This window comes from Cervus canadensis, chromosome 14 (genome assembly GCF_019320065.1).
Source record: "Cervus canadensis isolate Bull #8, Minnesota chromosome 14, ASM1932006v1, whole genome shotgun sequence".
NCBI classification, from domain to species: domain Eukaryota; kingdom Metazoa; phylum Chordata; class Mammalia; order Artiodactyla; family Cervidae; genus Cervus; species Cervus canadensis.
In genome coordinates this window covers 73796792-73819526 of record NC_057399.1, presented here as the reverse complement: position 1 = coordinate 73819526, position 22735 = coordinate 73796792, and positions in this window count along the sequence as shown.

The window sequence follows — 22735 nt, the reverse complement described above, 5'->3', positions numbered from 1 at the left end:
TCACATGGTTCGGGGCTGTGGTATAGACTTTATCTTTCAACCTGGTCCGTGGCTGTGGGAATAGACTTTATGTTTCACAAGGTCCGTGGCTCTGGGAATAGAATTTATCTTTCACATGGTCCGTGGCTGTGCGATAGACTTTATCTTTCACACGGTACGTGCCTGTGGAATAGACTTTATCTTTCACACTGTCCGTGCCTCTAGGACAGACTTTATCTTTCACACGTTCCGTGCCTGTGGGATAGACTTTTTCACACGGTCCGTGCCTGTGGGATAAACTTTATCTTTCACACGGTCCGTGGCTGTGTGATAGACATTATCTTTCACACGGTCCGTGGCTCTGGGAATAGAGTTTATCTTTCTCACAGTCCGTGCCTGTGGGATAGACTTTATCATTCACACGGTCCGTGCCTGTGGGATAGACTCTATCTTTCACATGGTCAATTGCTGTGGGATTAGACTCTATCTTTCACACGATCCATGGCTGTGGGTTAGACTTTATCTTTCAAATGGCCCGTGGCAGTGGGGTAGACTTTATCTTTCACACGGCCCATGCCTGTGTGATAGAGTTTATCTTTCACACGGCCCGTGGCTGTGGGGTAGACTTTATCTTTCATATGGCCCGTTCCTGTGGGATAGACTTTATCTTTCACACGGTCAGTGCCTATGGGATAGACTGTGTCTTTCACACGGCCCGTGGCTGCGGGGTAGACTTTATCTTTCACACGGCCAGTGGCTGTGGATTAGACTTTGTCTTTCACACCTTCCTTGCCTATGGGGTAGACTTTATCTTTCACTCGGTCTGTGCCTGTGGGATAGACTTTATCTTTCACGTGGTCCGTGCCTGTGGGATAGACTCTATCATTCACCCGGTCCGTGGCTGTGGAATAGACTTATCTTTCACATGGTCCGTGGCTGTGGGATTAGACTCTATCTTTCACACGGTCCATGGCTTTCGGTACACTTTATCTTTCACATGGTCCGTGGCTGTGGGGTAGACTTTATCTTTCACACGGTATATGGCTGTGGGATAGATTTTATCTTTCACATGGTCCGTGGCTGTGGGGTAGACTTTATCTTTCACACGGTCCGTGGCTGTGCGGTAGACTTTACCTTTCACACGGTCGGTGCCTGTGGGATAGACTTTATCTTTCACACGGTCCATGCCTGAGGGATAGACTTTTTCACACAGTCCGTGCCTGTGGGAAAGACTTTCTCTTTCACATGGTCCGTGCCTGTGGGATAGACTTTATCTTTCACACGGTCCGTGGCTGTGAAAATAGACTTATCTATCACATGGTTTGTGCCTGTGGGATAGACTTTATCTTTCACATGGTCCGTGGCAGTGCGGTAGACTTTATCTTTCACACGGTCCATTCCTGTGGAATAGACTTTTTCACATGGTCCGTGGCTGTGGGAGTAGTCTTTATCTCTCACACGGTCCGTGACTGTGGGAATAGACTTTATCTTTCACAAGGTCCGTGCCTGTGGGATAGAGTGTATCTTTCACACGGTCCGTGCCTGTGGGATAGACTTTATCTTTCACACGGTCCGTGGCTGTGGGATAGACTCTATCTTTCACACGGTCCTGTGTGGTAAGACATTATCTTATCCACACGGTCCGTGCTGTGAGGGTAGACTTATCTTTACTCGGGCCGGTGGCTGTGGGTAGAGTATCTTTCACAACTGCCCGTGCTGTCGGTTAGACTTTATCTTTCACAATGGTCCGGGGACTTGTATAACTTATCTTTTCACACGGTCTGTGCTGTGGATACTTTTTCAACGTCCTGGCTGTGGGGTTAACTTTATCTTCCACACTTCCGACCCCATGGCTGTCGGGATAGTCTTTACTGTGTCACCGGTCCGTGGCTCGTGGGAATAACTTTATTTCACAAGGTCCGTGGCTCTGCGGAATAATTATCTTTCACATGGTCCGTAGCTGTGCATAACTGTATCTTCACACGCGTCCGTGCTGTGGATAACTTTATCTTTCAATGGCCGTGGCTGTTGGGTTAGACTTTATCTTTCACACGGATATATGCTGTGGATAATTTATCTTTCACATGGTGGGCTGATGGGTAACTTTTCTTTTCACACGTCCGTGGCGTGAATAGAGCTCTATCTTCACACTGTCCTGCCTGTGGATAGACTTTATCTTTCACACGTCCGTGCTGGCGGTAGACTTGTATCTTTCAACGTCCGTGCCTGTTGGAGACTTTATCTTTCACACGAGATAAAGTCTATCCCACAGCCACGGACCGTGTGAAAGATAAAGTCTATCCCACAACCACGGACGTGTGAAAGATAAAGTCTATCCCACAGCCACGGACCGTGAGAAAGATAAAGTCTATACCACAGCCACGGACCATGTGAAAGATAAAGTCTATCCCACAGGCACGGACCGTATGAAAGATAAAGTCTACCCCACAGCAACGGACCATGTGAAAGATAAATTCTATTCCCAGGGCCACGGACCGTGTGAGAGATAAAGACTACTCCCACAGCCACGGACCGTGTGAGAGATAAAGACTACTCCCACAGCCACGGACCATGTGAAAAAGTCTATCCCACAGGAATGGACCGTGTGAAAGATAAAGTCTACCGCACTGCCACGGACCATGTGAAAGATAAAGTCTATCCCACAGGCACAAACAATGTGATAGATAAAGTCTATTTTCACAGCCACGGACCGTGTGAAAGATAAAGTCTATCCCACAGCCACGGACCATGTGAAAGATAAAGTCTACCCCACAGCCAAGGACCGTGTGAAAAAGTCTATCCCACAGCCACAGACCGTGTGAAAGATAAAGTCTATACCACAGCCCCGGACCATGTGAAAGATAAAGTCTACCGCACAGCCACGGGCCGTGTGAAAGATAAACTCTACCCCACAGCCACGGGCCGAGTGAAAGATAAAGTCTACCTCACAGCCACGGACCGTGTGAAAGATAATGTCTACCCCACAGCCACGGACCGTGTGAAAGATAAAGTCTATCCCACAGGCACGGACCGTGTGAAAGATACACTCTATCCCCCAGGCACGGACCTTGTGAAAGATAAAGTCTATTCCCACAGTCACGGACCGTGTGAGAGATAAAGACTACTCCCACAGCCACGGACCATGTGAAAAAGTCTATCCCACAGGAATGGACCGTGTGAAAGTTAAAGTCTACCGCACTGCCACGGACCATGTGAAAGATAAAGTCTATCCCACAGGCACAAACCATGTGATAGATAAAGTCTATTTTCACAGCCACGGACCGTGTGAAAGATAAAGTCTATCCCACAGCCACGGACCATGTGAAAGATAAAGTCTATCCCACAGGCACGGACCATGTGAAAGAGAAAGTCTTTCCCACAGGCACGGCTGTGTGAAAAAGTCTATCCCTCAGGCATGGACCGTGTGAAAGATAAAGTCTATCCCACAGGCACCGACCGTGTGAAAGGTAAAGTCTACCGCACAGCCATGGACCGTGTGAAAGATAAAGTCTACCCACAGGCACGGACAGTGTGAAAGATAGAGTCTGTTCGCACAGCCACGGACCGTGTGAAAGATAAAGTCTACCCCACAGCCACGGACCATGTGAAAGATAAAATCTATCCCACAGCCATATACCGTGTGAAAGATAAAGTCTACCCCACAGCCACGGACCATGTGAAAGATAAAGTGTACCCGAAAGCCATGGACCGTGTGAAAGATAGAGTCTAATCCCACAGCCACGGACCATGTGAAAGATAAGTCTATTCCACAGCCACGGACCGGGTGAATGATAGAGTCTATCCCACAGGCACGGACCACGTGAAAGATAAAGTCTATCCCACAGGCACAGACCGAGTGAAAGATAAAGTCTACCCCATAGGCACGGAAGGTGTGAAAGATAAAGTCTAATCCACAGCCACTGGCCGTGTGAAAGATAAAGTCTACCCCGCAGCCACGGGCCGTGTGAAAGACAAAGTCTATCCCATAGGCACGGACCGTGTGAAAGATAAAGTCTATCCCACAGGAACGGGCCATATGAAAGATAAAGTCTACCACACAGCCACGGGCAGTGTGAAAGAAAAAGTCTATCCCACAGGCATGGGCCGTGTGAAAGATAAAGTCTACCCCACTGCCACGGGCCATTTGAAAGATAAAGTCTACCCCACAGCCATGGACCGTGTGAAAGATAGAGTCTAATCCCACAGCAATTGACCATGTGAAAGATAGAGTCTATCCCACAGGCACGGACCGTGTGAATGATAAAGTCTATCCCACAGGCACGGACTGTGAGAAAGATAAACTCTATTCCCAGAGCCACGGACCGTGTGAAAGATAATGTCTATCACACAGCCACGGACCGTGTGAAAGATAAAGTTTATCCCACAGGCACGGACCGTGTGAAAAAGTCTATCCCACAGGCACGGACCGTGTGAAAGATAAAGTCTGTCCTAGAGGCACGGACAGTGTGAAAGATAAAGTCTATTCCACAGGCACGTACCGTGTGAAAGATAAAGTCTATCCCACAGCCACGGACAGTGTGAAAGATACAGTCTATCGCACAGCCACGGACCATGTGAAAGATAAATTCTATTCCCAGAGCCACGGACCTTGTGAAAACCATAAAAGTCATTCCCAACAGCACGGAACGGTGAAACCATAAAGACTACTGCCAAATCCACGGACCATGTGAAAGATAAAGTCTACCCCCACAGCCAGGACGTGTGAAAAAGTCTAATCCCAATCAGGCAGCGGACCGTGGTGAAAGATAAAAGTCTATCCCACAGCCACGGACCATGTGAAAGATAAAGTCTATACCACAGCCCCGAACCATGTGAAAGATAAAGTCTATCCCACAGGCACGGACCGTATGAAAGATAAAGTCTACCCCACAGCCACGGACAATGTGAAAGATAAATTCAATTCCCAGAGCCACGGACCTTGTGAAACATAAAGTCTATTCCCACAGCCACGGACCGTGTGAAAGATAAATACTACTCCCACAGCCACGGACCATGTGAAAGATAAAGTTACCCCACAGCCACGGCCATGTGAAAAAGTCTATCCGCACAGGCAAAGGACCGTGTGAAAAGATAAAGCTACCCCAACAGCCATCGGACCATGTGAAAGATAAGGTCTATCCCACAGCCACGGATCATGTGAAAGATAAAGTCTATCCCACAGGCACGGACCGTGTGAAAGATAAAGTCTATCCCACAGGCACGGACCGTGTGAAAGATAAAGTCTATCCCACAGGCACAGACCGTGTGAACAAGTCTATCCCACAGCCACGGACCGTGTGAAAGATAAAGTCTATCCCACAGGCACGGACCGTGTGAAAAAGTCTATCCCACAGCCAATTACCGTGTGAAAGATAAAGTCTATACCAGAGCCACAGACCATGTGAAAGATAAAGTCATTCCCACAGGCACGGACCGTGTGAAAGATAAAGTCTACCCCACAGCCACGGACCATGTGAAAAATAAAGTCTATTCGCAGAGGACGGACCTTGTGAAACATAAAGTCTATTCCCACAGCCACGGACCGTGTGAAAGATAAAGTCCTACTCCCACAGCCACGGAATGTATGAAAGATAAAGTCTACCACACAGCCACGGACCGTGTGAAAGTAAAAGTCTATCCCACAGCCACGGACCGTGTGAAAGATAGAGTCTATTCCCACAGCCACGGACCCATGTGAAAGATAAAGTCTATCCCACAGCCACGGATCATGTGAAAGATAAAGTCTATCCCACAGGCACGGACCGTGTGAAAGATAAAGTATATCCCACACCACGGACCGTGTGAAAGATAAAGTCTATTCCAACAGCCATGAACCGTGTGAAAGATAGAGTCTCTCCCACAGGAAACGACCGAGTGAAAGATAGAGTCTATCCCACAACCATGGACCGTGTGAAAGATAAAGTCTATCCCACAGGCACGGACTGTGTGAAAGATAAAGTCTACCCCATAGCCACGGACCGTGTGAACGATAAAGTCTACCCCACATCCACGGACCGCGTGAAAGATAATGTCTACCCCACAGGCACGGACCGTGTGAAAGATAAAGGCTATACCACAGGCACGGACTGTGTGAAAGATAGAGTCTATTCTCACAGCCACGGACCGTGTGAAAGATAAAGTCTATCTCACAGGCACGGACCTTGTGAAAGATAAAGTCTATCTGACAGCCACGGAAGGTGTGAAAGATAAAGTCTATGCCACAGGCACGGACCGTGTCAAAAAGTCTATCCCACAGCCACGGACCATGTGAAAGATAAAGTCTATTCCACAGGCACGGACCGTGTGAAAAAGTCTATCACACAGCCATTTACCGTGTGAAAGATAAAGTCTATACCAGAGCCACGGACCATGTGAAAGATAAAGTCTATCCCACAGGCACGGACCGTGTGAAAGATAAATTCTATTCCCACAGCCACGGACCGTGTGAAACATAAAGTCTATTCCCACAGCCACAGACCGTGTGAAAGATAAAGTCTATTCCCACAGCCACGGACCGTGTGAAAGATAAAGTCTACCCCACAGCCACGGGCCGTGTGAAAGATTAAGTCTACCCCACAGGCACGGGCCGTGTGAAAGATAAAGTCTATGCCAAAGGCATGGGCCGTGTGAAAGATAAAGTCTATGCCACAGGCACGGGCCGTGTGAAAGATAAAGTCTACACCACACCCACAGACCATGTGAAGGATAAAGTCTATCCCACAGCCATGGACCCTGTGAAAGATAGAGTCTATTCCCACAGCCACGGACTGTGTAAATGATAGAGGCTATCCCACAGCCATGGGCCATGTGAAAGATAAAGTCTACCCCACAGCCATGGACCATGTGAAAGATAAAGTCTATCCCACAGCCACGGACCATGTGAAAGATAAAGTCTCTTCCCAGAGCCACGGACCTTGTGAAACATAAAGTCTATTCCCACAGACATGGACCGTATGAACGATAAAGTCTACTCCCACAGCCTAGGACCCTGTGAAAAATAAAGTCTATCCCACAGGCACGGAAGGTGTGAAAGAAAAAGTCTATCCCACAGCCACGGACCATGTGAAAGATAAAGTCTATACCACAGCCCCGAACCATGTGAAAGATAAAGTCTATCCCACAGGCACGGACCGTATGAAAGATAAAGTCTACCCCACAGCCACGGACAATGTGAAAGATAAATTCAATTCCCAGAGCCACGGACCTTGTGAAACATAAAGTCTATTCCCACAGCCACGGACCGTGTGAAAGATAAAGACTACTCCAACAACCACGGACCATGTGAAAGATAAAGTCTACCCCACAGCCACGGACCGTGTGAAAGATAACTCTACCCCACAGCCACGGACCTTGTGAAAGATAAAGTCTATCTGACAGCCACGGACCGTGTGAAAGATAAAGTCAATGCCACAGGCACGGACCGTGTCAAAAAGTCTATCCCACCGCCACGCACCATGTGAAAGATAAAGTCTATCCCACAGGTACGGACCGTGTGAAAAAGTCTATCACACAGCCACTTACCGTGTGAAAGATAAAGTCTATACCAGAGCCACGGACCATGTGAAAGATAAAGTCTATCCCACAGGCACGGACCGTGTGAAAGATAAAGTCTATTCCCACCGCCACGGACCGTGTGAAACATAAAGTCTATTCCCACAGCCACGGACTGTGTGAAAGATAAAGTCTATTCCCACAGCCACAGACCGTGTGAAAGATAAAGTCTACCCCACAGCCACGGGCAGTGTGAAAGATTAAGTCTACCCCACAGGCACGGGCCGTGTGAAAGATAAAGTCTATGCCAAAGGCACGGGCCGTGTGAAATATAAAGTCTATGCCACAGGCACGGGCCGTGTGAAAGATAAAGTCTACCCCAGAAGCACGGAGCGTGTGAAAGATAGAGTGTATTCCCACAGCCACGGACCGTGTGAAAGATAAAGTCTATCCCACAGCAACGGACCATGTGAAAGATAAAGACTACCCCACAGCCACGGACAATGTGAAAGATAAATTCAATTCCCAGAGCCACGGACCTTGTGAAACATAAAGGCTATTCCCACAGCCACGGACCGTGTGAAAGATAAAGACTACTCCCACAGCCACGGACCATGTGAAAGATAAAGTCTACCCCACAGCCACGGACCGTGTGAAAGATAAACTCTACCCCACAGCCACGGGCCGTGTGAAAGATAAAGTCTACCCCACATCCACGGACGGTGTGAAAGATAATGTCTACCGCACAGGCACGGATCATGTGAAAGATAAAGTCTACCCCACAGGCACGGGCCATGTGAAAGATAAAGTCTACCCCACAGCCACGGGGCGTGTGAAAGATAAAGTCTACCCCACAGCCACGGACCGTGTGAAAGATAAAGTCTACCCCACAGCCACGGACCGTGTGAACGATAGAGTCTATCCCATAGCCACGGACCGTGTGAAAGATAAAGTCTATCCCACAGCCACGGATCATGTGAAAGATAAAGTCTATCCCACAGGCACGGACCGTGTGAAAGATAAACTCTATTCCCAGAACCACGGACCATGTGAAATATAAAATCTATTCCCACAGCCACAGACCATGTGAAAGATAAAGTCTACTACCACAGCCACGGACCGAGTGGAAAATAAAGTCTACCCCACAGCCAAGGACCGTGTGAAAGATAAAGTCTATCCCACAGCCATGGACCGTATGAAAGATAGAGTCTATTCCAACAGCCACGGACTGTGTGAAAGATAGAGGCTATCCCACAGCCACGGACCATGTGAAAGATAAAGTCTACCCCACAGCCACGGACCATGTGAAAGATAAAGTCTATCCCACAGCCACGGACCATGTGAAAGATAAAGTCTACCCCACAGCCACGGACCATGTGAAAGATAAAGTCTCTTCCCAGAGCCACGGACCTTGAGAAACATAAAGTCTATTCCCACATACATGGACCGTATGAACAATAAAGTCTACTCCCACAGCCTGGGACCGTGTGAAAGATAAAGTCTACCCCACAGACACGGACCGTGTGAAAGATAACGTCTATCCCACAGCCACGGACCGTGTGAAAGATAAAGTCTACCCCACATCCACGGACCGTGTGAAAGATAAAGTCTATCCCACAACCACGGACCGTGTGAAAGATAAAGTCTGTCTTAGAGGCACGGACCTTGTGAAAGATAAAGTCTATCCCACAGGCATGTACCTTGTGAAAGATAAAGTCTATCCCACAGCCACGGACCATGTGAAAGATAAAGTCTATCCCACAGGCACGGATCATGCGAAAGATAAAACCTATCCCACAGGGACGGACGGTGTGAAAGATAAAGTCTATCCCACAACCACGGACCGTGTGAAAGATAAAGTCTATCCCACAGGCACGGACCATGTGAAAAAGTCTATCGCACAGCCACGGACAGTGTGAAACATAAAGTCTATCCCACAGGCACGAACAGTGTGAAAGATAAAGTCTATCCCACAGCCACGGACCGTGAGAAAGATAAAGCCTATACCACAGCCACGGACCATGTGAAAGATAAAGTCTATCCCACAGGCACGGACCGTATGAAAGATAAAGTCTACCCCACATCCACGGACCATGTGAAAGATAAATTCTATTCCCAGAGCCACGGACCTTGTGAAACATAAGGTCTATTCCCACAGCCACGGACAATGTGAAAGATAAAGTCTACCCCACAGCCACGGACCGTGTGAAAAAGTCTATCCCACAGGAATGGACCGTGTGAAAGATAAAGTCTACCCCACTGCCACGGACCATGTGAAAGATAAAGTCTATCCCACAGGCACAAACCATGTGAAAGATAAAGTCTATTTCCACAGCCACGGACCGTGTGAAAGATAAAGTCTATCCCACAGCCACGGACCATGTGAAAGATAGAGTCTATACCACAGCCACAGACCATGTGAAAGATAAAGTCTATTTCCACAGCCACGGGCCGTGTGAAAGATACACTCTATCCCACAGCCACGGACCGTGTGAAAGATAATGTCTACCCCACAGGCTCGGACCGTGTGAAAGATAAAGTCTACCCCACAGGCACGGGCCATGTGAAAGATAAAGTCTACCCCACAGCCACGGACCTTGTGAAACATAAAGTCTATTCCCACAGCCACTGACCGTGTGAAAGATAAAGTCTACTCCCACAGCCACGGAATGTATGAAAGATAAAGTCTACCACACAGCCACGGACCGTTTGAAAGATAAAGTCTATCCCACAGCCATGGACCGTGTGAAAGATAGAGTCTATTCCCACAGCCACGGACCATGTGAAAGAAAAAGTCTATCCCACAGCCACGGACCGTGTGAAAGATAAGTCTACCCACAGCCACGGACAGTGTGAAAGATAAAGTCTATCCCACACCACAGACCAGGTGAAAGATAAAGTCTATTCCAACAGCCATGAACCGTGTGAAAGATAGAGTCTCTCCCACAGGAAACGACCGTGTGAAAGATAGAGTCTATCCCACAGCCACGGACCGTGTGAAAGATAAAGTCTATCCCACAGGCACGGACCGTGTGAAAGATAAAGTCTACCCCACAGGCACAGACCGTGTGAAAAAGTCTATCCCTCAGGCATGGACCGTGTGAAAGATAAAGTCTACCCCCCAGGCACGAACCGTGTGAAAAAGTCTGTCCCTCAGGCATGGACCGTGTGAAAGATAAAGTCTATCCCACAGGCACGGACCGTGTGAAAGATAAAGTCTACCGCACAGCCACGGACCGTGTGAAAGATAAAGTCTATCCCACAGGCACGGACAGTGTGAAAGATAGACTCTGTTCCCACAGCCACGGACCGTGTGAAAGATAAAGTCTACCCCACAGCCACGGACCATGTGAAAGATAAAATCTATCCCACAGCCATATACCGTGTGAAAGATAAAGTCTACCCCACAGCCACGGACCATGTAAAAGATAAAGTCTATCCCACAGCCACGGACCGTGTGAAAGATACAGTCTATCGCACAGCCACGGACCATGTGAAAGATAAATTCTATTCCCAGATCCACGGACCTTGTGAAACATAAAGTCTATTCCCACAGCCACGGACCGTGTGAAACATAAAGACTACTCCCACAGCCACGGACCATGTGAAAGATAAAGTCTACCCCACAGCCAAGGACCGTGTGAAAAAGTCTATCCCACAGGCACGGACCGTGTGAAAGATAAAGACTATCCCACAGCCACAGACCGTGTGAAAGATAAAGTCTATACCACAGCCCCGGACCATGTGAAAGATAAAGTCTACCCCACAGCCACGGGCCGTGTGAAAGATAAACTCTACCCCACAGCAACGGGACGTGTGAAAGATAAAGTCTACCCCACAGCCACGGACCGTGTGAAAGATAAAGTCTACCCACATCCACAGACCGTGTGAAAGATAATGTCTACACCACAGCCACGGACCATGTGAAAGATAAAGTCTACCCCACAGGCACGGGCCATGTGAAAGATAAAGTCTACCCCACAGCCACGGGCCGTGTGAAAGATAAAGTTTACCCCCCAGCCACGGACCGTGTGAAAGATAAAGTCTACCCCACAGCCACGGACTGTGTGAAAGATAAAGCCTATTCCCACAGCCATGGACCGTGTGAAAGATACAGGCTATTCCACAGCCACGGACCATGTGAAAGATAGAGTCTATCCCACAGGCATGGACTGTGTGAAAGATAAAGTCTATTCCCACAGCCACGGACCGTGTGAAAGATAGAGGCTATCCCACAGGCATGGACCGAGGAAAGATAGAGTCTATCCCACAGCCACGGACCGTGTGAAAGATAAAGTCTATCCCACAGGCACGGACCGTGTGAAAGATAAAGTCTATTCCCACAGCCACGGACCGTGTGAAAGATAAAGTCTATTCCCACAGCCACGGAACTTGTGAAAGATAAAGTCTATCCCACAGCCACGGACCGTGTGAAAGATAAAGTCTATCCCACAGCCACGGACCTTGTGAAAGATAAGTCTACCCCACAGCCACGGACCGTGTGAAAGATAGAGTCTATTCCCACAGCCAACGACCGTGTGAAAGATAAAGTCTATCCCACAGCCATGACCGTGTGAAAGATAAAGTCTATCCCACAGCCATGCACCGTGTGAAAGATAAAGTCTATCCCACAGGCACGGACCGTGTGAAAGATAAAGTCTATCCCACAGCCACGGACCGTGTGAAAAAGTCTATCCCTCAGCCACGGACCATGTGAAAGATAAAGTCTATCCCACAGGCACGGACCGTGTGAAAGATATAAGTCTATTCCCACAGCCACGGACCTTGTGAAAAAGTCTATCCCTCAGCCACGGACCATGTGAAAGATAAATCTATCCCACAGGCAAGGACCGTGTGAAAGATAAAGTCTACCCCACAGGAACAGGCCATATGAAAGAAATGTCTACCCCACAGACACGGGCCGTGTGAAAGATAAAGTCTACCCTGTAGCCACGGGCCGTGTGAAAGACAAAGTCTATCCCATAGGCACGGACCGTGTGAAAGATAAAGTCTATCCTACAGGAACGGGCCATATGAAAGAAATGTCTACCCCACAGCCACGGGCCGTGTGAAAGATAAAGTCTACCCCACAGGCACGGGCCGTGTGAAAGATAAAGTCTACCCCACTGCCACAGGCCGTGTGAAAGATAAAGTCTACCCCCCAGCCATGGACCGTGTGAAAGATAAAGTCTATCCCACAGCCACGGACCGTGTGAAAGATAAAGTCTACCCCCCAGCCATGGACCGTGTGAAAGATGAAGTCTACCCCACAGCCATGGACCGTGTGAAAGATAGAGTCTTTCCCACAGCCATGGACCATGTAAACGATGAAGTCGATCCCACAGCCTCGGACCGTGTGAAACATAAAGTCTATTCCCACAGCCATGGACTGTGTGAAAGAAAAACTCTATTACCTAGCAACGAACCATGTGAAAGATAAAGTCTACCCCACAGCCACGGACCGTGTGAAAGATAAAATCTATCCCACAGGCACGGACCCTGTGAAAGATAAAGTCTATTCCACAGCAACGGACCGTGTGAAAAAGTCTATCCCACAGCCACGGACCGTGTGAATCATAAAGTCTATCCCACAGGCACGGACCGTGTGAAAGATAAAGTCTATCCCACAGGCACGGACCATGTGAAAAAGTCTATCCCTCAAGCGTGGACCGTGTGAAAGATAAAGTCTATCCCACAGGCATGGACCGTGTGAAAGATAACGTCTACCCCACAGCCACGGACCATGTGAAAGATAAAGTCTATCCCACAGGCACGGACAGTGTGAAAGATAGAGTCTCTTCCCACAGCCATGGACCGTGTGAAAGATAAAGTCTACCCCACAGCCACGGACCGTGTGAAAGAAAAAATCTATCCCAAAGCCACAGACCGTGTGAAAGATAAAATCTATCCCAAAGCCACATACCGTGTGAAAGATAAAGTCTATCCCACAGCCACGGACCATGTGAAAGATACAGTCTATCCCACAGGCACGTACCGTGTGAAAGATAAAGTCTATCCCACAGACACGGACAGTGTGAAAGATAAAGTCTATCCCACATTCACGGACCATGTGAAAAAGTCTATCCCACAGACACGGACCGTGTGAAAGATAAAGTCTAACCCACAGGAACGGACCGTGTGAAAGATAAAGTCTATCCACAGCCACGGACCGTGTGAAAAAGTCTATCCCACAGGCATGGACCGTGTGATAGATAGAGTCTGTCCCACAGGCCTGGACCGTGTGAAAGATAAAGTCTACCCCACAGCCACGGACCGTGTAAAAGATAAAGTCTAACCCACAGCCATGGACCGTGTGAAAGATAGAGTCTATTCCCACAGCGACAGACCATGTGCAAGATAGAGTCTATCCCACAGGCACGGATCGTGTGAAAGTTAAAGTCTACCCCACAGGCACGGACCGTGTGAAAGATAAAATCTCTCCCACAGGCACGGACCGTGTGAAAGATAAAGTCATTCCACAGCAACGGACCGTGTGAAAAAGTCTATCCCACAGCCACGGACCGTGTGAATCATAAAGTCTATCCCCAGGCACGGACCGTGTGAAAGATAAAGTGTATCCCACAGGCACGGATCATGTGAAAAAGTCTATCCCTCAAGCGTGGACCGTGTGAAAGATAAAGTCTATCCCACAGGCATGGACCATGTGAAAGACAAAGTCTGTCCTGGAGGCACGGACCATGTGAAAGATAAAGTTTACCCCACAGCCACGGACCGTGTCAAAGATAAAGTCTATCCCACAGGCGCGGACCATGTGAAAGATAAAATCTATCCCACAGGCACGGACCATGCGAAAGATAAAGTCTATCCCACAGCCACGGACCGTGTGAAAGATGAAGTCTCTACCACAGCCACGGACCATGTGAAAGAAAAAGTCTATCTCACAGGCACAGACCGTGTGAAAGATAAAGTCTACCCCACACACATGGACCATGTGAAAGATAAAGTCTATTCCCAGAGCCACGGACCTTGTGAAACATAAAGTCTATTCCCACAGCCACGGACCGTATGAAAGATAAAGTCTACTCCCACAGGCAAGGACCGTGTGAAAGATAAAGTCTACCCCACAGACATGGACAGTGTGAAAGATACAGTCTATCCCACAGTCACGTACCGTGTGAAAGATAAAGTCTATCCCACAGACACGGACAGTGTGAAAGATAAAGTCTATCCCACAGTCACGGACCGTGTGAAAAAGTCTCCCCCACAGCCACGGACCGTGTGAAAGATAGAGTCTACCCCACAGCCACGGGCCGTGTGAAAGAAAAACTCTACCCCACAGCCACGGACCGTGTGAAAGATAAAGTCTCCCCCACAGCCACGGACCGTGTGAAAGATAGAGTCTATCCCACAGCCACGGACCGTGTGAAAGATAAAGTCTATCCCACAGGCACGGACCGTGTGAAAGATACACTCTATCCCACAGGCACGGACCGTGTGAAAGATAAAGTCTATCCCACAGCCACGGACCGTGTGAAAAAGTCTATCCCACAGCCACGCACCATGTGAAAGATAAAGTCTATTCCCACAGCCCCGGACCGTGTGAAAGATAAAGTCTACTCCCACAGCCACGGACCATGTGAAAGATAAAGTCTACCACAAAGACACGGACAGTGTGAAAGATAAAGTCTATCCCACAACCACGGAGCTTGTGAAAGATAAAGTCTACCCCACAGCCACGGACCGTGTGAAAGATAAAGCCTATTCCCACAGCCATGGACCGTGTGAAAGATACAGGTTATTCCACAGCCACGGACCATGTGAAAGATAGAGTCCATCCCACAGGCATGGACTGTGTGAAAGATAAAGTCTATTCCCACAGCCACGGACCGTGTGAAAGATAGAGGCTATCCCACAGGCATGGACCGAGGAAAGATAGAGTCTATCCCACAGCCACGGACCGTGTGAAATATAAAGTCTATCCCACAGGCACGGACAGTGTGAAAGATAAAGTCTATTCCCACAGCCACGGACCGTGTGAAAGATAAAGTCTACCCCACAGCCACGGACCGTGTGAAAGATAGAATCTATTCCCACAGCCAACGACCGTGTGAAAGATAAAGTCTATCCCACAGCCACGGACCGTGTGAAAGATAAAGTCTATCCCACAGCCATGCACCGTGTGAAAGATAAAGTCTATCCCACAGGCGCGGACCGTGTGAAAGATAAAGTCTATCCCACAGCCACGGACTGTGTGAAAAAGTCTATCCCTCAGCCACGGACCATGTGAAAGATAAAGTCTATCCCACAGGCACGTACCGTGTGAAAGATAAAGTCTATACCACAGCCCCGGACCATATGAAAGATAAAGTCTATCCCACAGGCACGGACCGTATGAAAGATAAAGTCTACCCCACAGCCACGGACAATGTGAAAGATAAATTCAATTCCCAGAGCCACGGATCTTGTGAAACATAAAGTCTATTCCCACAGCCACGGACCGTGTGAAAGATAAAGAGTACTCCCACAGCCACGGACCATGTGAAAGATAAAGTCTACCCCCCAGCCACGAACCGTGTGAAAGATAAAGTCTATCCCACAGCCACGGACCGTGTGAAAAATAAAATCTATCCCACAGCCACATACCGTGTGAAAGATAAAGTCTACCACACAGCCACGGACGATGTGAAAGATAAAGTTTACCCCACAGCCATGGACCGTGTGAAAGATAGAGTCTAATCCCACAGCAACGGACCATGTGATAGATAGAGTCTATCCCACAGCCACGGACCATGTGAAAGATAAAGTTTATCCCACAGGCACGGGCCGTGTGAAAGATAGAGTCTATTCAGACAGCGTCAGACCATGTGCAAGATAGAGTCTATCCCACAGCCACGGACCGTGTGAAAGATAAACTCTACCCCACAGAAACGGGCCGTGTGAAAGATAAAGTCTACCCCACATCCACGGACCGTGTGAAAGATAATGTCTACCCCACAGGCACGGACCGTGTGAAAGATAAAGTCTAACCCACAGGCACGGGCCGTGTGAAAGATAAAGTCTACCCCACAGCCACGGGCCGTGTGAAAGATAAAGTCTACCCCACAGCCACAGACCGTGTGAAAGATAAAGTCTACCCCACAGCCACGGACCGTGTGAACGATAGAGTCTATCCCACAGCCACGGACCGAGTGAAAGATAGAGTCTGTTCCCACATCTAACGACCGTGTGAAAGATAAAGTCTACCACACAGCCACGGACCGTGTGAAAGATAAAGTCTATCCCACAGCCATGGACCGTGTGAAAGATAGAGTATTCCCACAGCCACGGACCATGTGAAAGAAAAAGTCTATCCCACAGCCACGGACCGTGTGAAAGATAAAGTCTCCCCCACAGTCACGGACCGTGTGAAAGATAGAGTCTACCCCACAGCCACGGACCGTGTGAAAGATAAAGTCTATCCCACAGGCATGGACTGTGTGAAAGATAAAGTCTATTCCCACAGCCACGGACCGTGTGAAAGATAGAGGCTATCCCACAGGCATGGACCGAGGGAAAGATAGAGTCTATCCCACAGCCACGGACCGTGTGAAAGATAAAGTCTATCCCACAGGCACGGACCGTGTGAAAGATAAAGTCTACCCCACAGCCACGGACCGTGTGAACGATAAAGTCTACCCCACATCCACGGACCGTGTGAAAGATAATGTCTACCCCACAGGCACGGACCGTGTGAAAGATAAAGTCTATCCCACACCACGGACCGTGTTAAAGATAAAGTCTATCCCACAGGCACGGACCGTGTGAAAGATAAAGTCTACCCCACAGCCACGGACCGTGTGAACGATAAAGTCTACCCCACATCCACGGACCGTGTGAAAGATAATGTCTACCACACAGGCACGGAGCGTATGAAAGATAAAGTCTACCCCACAGCCACAGACAATGTGAAAGATAAATTCAATTCCCAGAGCCACGGACCTTGTGAAACATAAAGTCTATTCCCACAGCCACGGACCGTGTGAAAGATAAAGGGTACTCCCACAGCCACGGACCATGTGAAAGATAAAGTCTATCTCACAGGCACAGACCACGTGAAAGATAAAGTCTATTCCCACAGCCATGGACCCTGTGAAAGATAAAGTCTATCCCACAGCCACGGACCATGTGAAAGACAAAGTCTATCCGACAGGCACTGACCGTGTGAAAGATAAAGTCTATCCCAAAGCAATGGACCGTGTGAAAGATAAAGTGTATCCCACAGCAACGGACCGTGTGAAAAAGTCTATCCCACAGCCAGGAACCGTGTGAAACATAAAGTCTATCCACAGGCACGGACCGTGTGAAAGAAAAAGTCTATCCCACAGGCACGGACCGTGTGAAAAAATCTATCCCTCAGCCACGGACCGTGTGAAAGATAAAGTCTAATCCACAGCCACGGGCCGTGTGAAAGATAAAGTCTACCCCACAGCCATGGACCATGTGAAAGATAAAGTCTATCCCACAGGCACGGATAGTGTGAAAGATAGAGTCGGTTCCCACAGCCACGGGCCGTGTGAAAGATAAAGTCTACCCCACAGCCATGGACCGTGTGAAAGATAAAATCTATCCCACAGCCACATACCGTGTGAAAGATAAAGTCTACCCCACAGCCACGGACCATGTGAAAGATAAAATCTACCCCACAGCCATGGACCGTGTGAAAGATAGAGTCTATTCCCACAGCCACGGACCATGTGAAAGTTAGAGTCTATTCCACAGCCACGGACCGTGTGAAAGATAGAGTCCATCCCACAGGCACGGACCATGTGAAAGATAAAGTCTATCCCACAGGCACGGACCGTGTGAAAGATAAAGTCTACCCCACAGGCACGGAATATGTGAAAGATAAAGTCTACCCCACAGCCACGGGCCGTGTGAAAGATAAAGTCTACCCTGTAGACACGGGCCGTGTGAAAGACAAAGTCTATCCCACAGGCACGGACCGTGTGAAAGATAAAGTCTATTCCACAGCAACGGACCGTGTGAAAAAGTCTATCCCACAGCCACGGACCGTGTGAATCATAACGTCTATCCCACAAGCACGGACCGTGTGAAAGATAAAGTCTATCCCACAGGCACGGACCATGTGAAAAAGTCTATCCCTCAAGCGTGGACCGTGTGAAAGATAAAGTCTATCCCAAAGGCACGGACCGTGTCAAAGATAAAGTCTACCCCACAGCCACGGACCATGTGAAAGATAAAGTCGATCCCACAGGCACGGACAGTGTGAAAGATAGAGTCTGTTCCCACAGCCATGGACCGTGTGAAAGATAAAGTCTACCCCACAGCCACGGACCGTGTGAAAGATAAAATCTATCCCAAAGCCACAGACCGTGTGAAAGATAAAATCTATCCCAAAGCCACATACCGTGTGAAAGATAAAGTCTACCCCACAGCCACAGACCATGTGAAATATAAAGTCTACCCCACAGCCATGGACCGTGTGAAAGATAGAGTCTAATCCCACAGCCACGGACCATGTGAAAGATAGTCTATCCCACAGCCACGGACCGTGTGAAAGATAGAGTCTATCCCACAGGCACGGACCATGTGAATGATAAAGTCTATCCCACAGCAACGCACCGTGTGAAAGATAAACTCTATTCCCAGAGCCACGGACCATGTGAAAAATAAAGTCTATCCCACAGGCACGGACCGTGTGAAAGATAAAGTCTATCCCACAGGCACGGACCGTGTGAAAGACAAAGTCTGTCCTGGAGGCACGGACCATGTGAAAGATAAAGTTTACCCCACAGCCACGGACTTTGTCAAAGATAAAGTCTATCCCACAGGCACGGACCATGTGAAAGATAAAGTCTATCCCACAGGCACGGACCATGCGAAAGATAAAGTCTATCCCACAGCCACGGACCGTGTGAAAGATGAAGTCTATTCCCAGACCCATGGACCTTGTGAAACATAAAGTCTATTCCCACAGCCACGGACCGTATGAAAGATAAAGTCTACTACCACAGGCAAGGACCGTGTGAAAGATAAAGTCTACCACACAGACATGGACCGTGTGAAAGATAAAGTCTATCCCACAGCCAGGGACCATGTGAAAGATAAAGTCTATCCCACAGGCACGGAACCTGTGAAAGATATAGTCTATTCCCACAGCCACGGACCGTGTGAAAGATAAAGTCTATCCCACAGCCACGGACCATGTGAAAGATACAGTCTATCCCACAGGCACGTACCGTGTGAAAGATAAAGTCTATCCCACAGACACGGACAGTGTGAAAGATAAAGCCTATAACACAGTCACGGACCGTGTGAAAAAGTCTATCCCACAGCCATGGACCGTTTGAAAGATAAAGTCTCCCCCACAGCCACGGACCGTGTGAAAGATAGAGTCTACCTCACAGCCACGGGCCGTGTGAAAGATAAATCTACCCCACAGCCACGGGCCGTGTGAAAGATAAAGTCTACCCCACAGCCACGGACCGTGTGAAAGATACAGTCTCCCCCACAGCCACGGACCGTGTGAAAGATAGAGTCTATCCCACAGCCACGGACCGTGAGAAAGATAAAGTCTATCCCACAGGCACGGACCGTGTGAAAGATACACTCTATCCCACAGGCACGGACCGTGTGAAAGATAAAGTCTATCCCACAGCCACGGACCGTTTGAAAAAGTCTATCCCACAGCCACGCACCATGTGAAAGATAAAGTCTATTCCCACAGCCACGGACCGTGTGAAAGATAAAGTCTACTCCCACAGCCACGGACCATGTGAAAGATAAAGTCTACCACAAAGACACGGACAGTGTGAAAGATAAAGTCTATTCCACAACCACGGAGCTTGTGAAAGATAAAGTCTACCCCACAGCCACGGACCGTGTGAAAGATAAAGCCTATTCCCACAGCCACGGACCGTGTGAAAGATAGAGGCTATTCCACAGCCACGGACCATGTGAAAGATAGAGTCTATCCCACAGGCATGGACTGTGTGAAAGATAAAGTCTATTCCCACAGCCACGGACCGTGTGAAAGATAGAGACTATCCCACAGGCACGGACCGAGGGAAATATAGAGTCTATCCCACAGCCACGGACCGTGTGAAAGATAAAGTCTATCCCACAGGCACGGACCGTGTGAAAGATAAAGTCTATATCTTTCACACGGTCCCTGGCTGTGGTATAGACTTTATCTTTCACACAGTCCGTGGCTGTGGGATAGACTTTATCTTTCACACGGTCCGGGCCTGTGGGATAGTCTTTATCTTTCACACGGTCCGTGGCTGTGGGGTAGACTTTATCTTTCACACGGTCCGTGGCTGTTTGATAGACTCTATCTTTCACACGGTCTGTGTCTGTGGGGTAGACTTTATCCTTCACACGGCCCGTGCCTGTGGGGTAGACTTTATCTTTCACTCGGCCCTTGACTGTGCGGTAGACTTTATCTTTCACATGGTCCGTGGCTCTGGGAATAGAGTTTATCTTTCACACGGTTCGTGGCTGTGGGATGGACTCTATCTTTCACACGGTCCGGGCCTGTGGGATAGACTCTATCTTTCACACGATCCGTGGATTATGGAATAGACTTTATCTCTAACACGGTCCATGCCTGTGGGATAGACTCTATCTTTCACACGGTCCATTGCCTGTGGGTAGACTCTATCTTTCACATGGTTCCGTGCTGTGGGATAGCCTCTATCTTTCACACAGTCCGTGGCAGTGGGAATAGACTCTATCTTTCACACGGTCCATGGCTGTGGGATAGACTTTATCTTTCACACGGTCCGTGGCTGTGAGGTAGACTTTATTTGTCACACGGTCCGTGGCTGTGGTAGTAGTCTTTATCTTTCACACGGTCCGTGGCTGTGGGAATAGACTTTATGTTTCACACGGTCCGTGGCTCTGGGAATAGACTTTATCTTTCACACGGTCCATGCCTGTGGGGTAGACTTTATCTTTCACACGGTCCGTGCCTGTGGGATAGACTCTATCTTGCACATGGTCTGTCGCTGTGGGAATAGACTCTATCTTTCACACGGTCCATGGCTGTGGGTTAGACTTTATCTTTCACACGGTCCGTGGTTCTGGGGTAGACTTTATCTTTCACACGGTCCATGCCTGTGGGACAGACTTTATCTTTCACACGGTCCATGCCTGTGGGATAGACTTTTTCACAAGGTCCATGGCTGTGGATAGACTTTATCTTTCACACGGTCCGTTCCTGTGGGTTAGACTTTATCTTTCACACGTTCCGAGGCTGTGGGATAGACTTTTTCACACGGTCTGTGACTTTGGGATAGACTTTATCTTTCACACGGTCCATGTCTGTGGGGTAGACTTTATCTTTCACACGGTCCTTGCCTGTGGGAGTAGACTTTATCTTTCATACGATCCGTGGCTGTGGGAATAGACTTTATGTTTCACAAGATCCGTGGCTTGGGAATAGACTTTATCTTTCACATGGTCCATGTCTGTGGGGTAGACTTTATCTTTCACACGGTCTGTGCCTGTGGGATAGACTTTATCTTTCACATGGTCCGTGGCTGTGGTATAGACTTCATCTTTCACACGGTCCGTGGCTGTGGGATAGACTTTATCTTTCGCATGGTCCGTGCCTGTGGGATAGATTTTATCTTTCACACGGTCCGTGCCTGTGGGATAGACTTTATGATTCACACGGTCCGTGGCAGTGGGATAGACTTTTTCACACGGTCCGTTGCTGTGGAATAGACTGTATCTTTCCCACGGTCCGTGCCTGTGGGATAGATTTTATCTTTCACACGGTCCGTGGCTGTGGGGTAGACTTTATCTTTCACACGGTACGTTGCTAGGTAATAGAGTTTTTCTTTCACACAGTCCATGGCTGTGGGAATAGACTTTATGTTTCACACGGTCCGAGGCTGTGGGATCGACTTCATCGTTTACATGGTCCGTGGCTGTGGGAAAGACTCTATCTTTCACACGGTCCATGGCTGTGGGGTAGACTTTATCTTTCACATGGTCCGTGGCTGTGGGGTAGACTTTATCTTTCACACGGTCCATGGCTGGGGGGTAGACATTATCTTTCACACGGTCCGTGGCTGGGGGTAGACTTTATCTTTCACACGGCCTGTGGCAGTGGGGTAGACTTTATCTTTCACACGGCCCGTGCCCATGGGGAAGACTTTATCTTTTACACGGCCTGTGGCTGTGGGGTAGACATTTCTTTCATATGGCCCGTTCCTGTAGGATAGACTTTATCTTTCACACGGCACGTGGCTACAGGGTAGACTTTATCTTTCACACGGCCCGTGGTTGTGCGGTA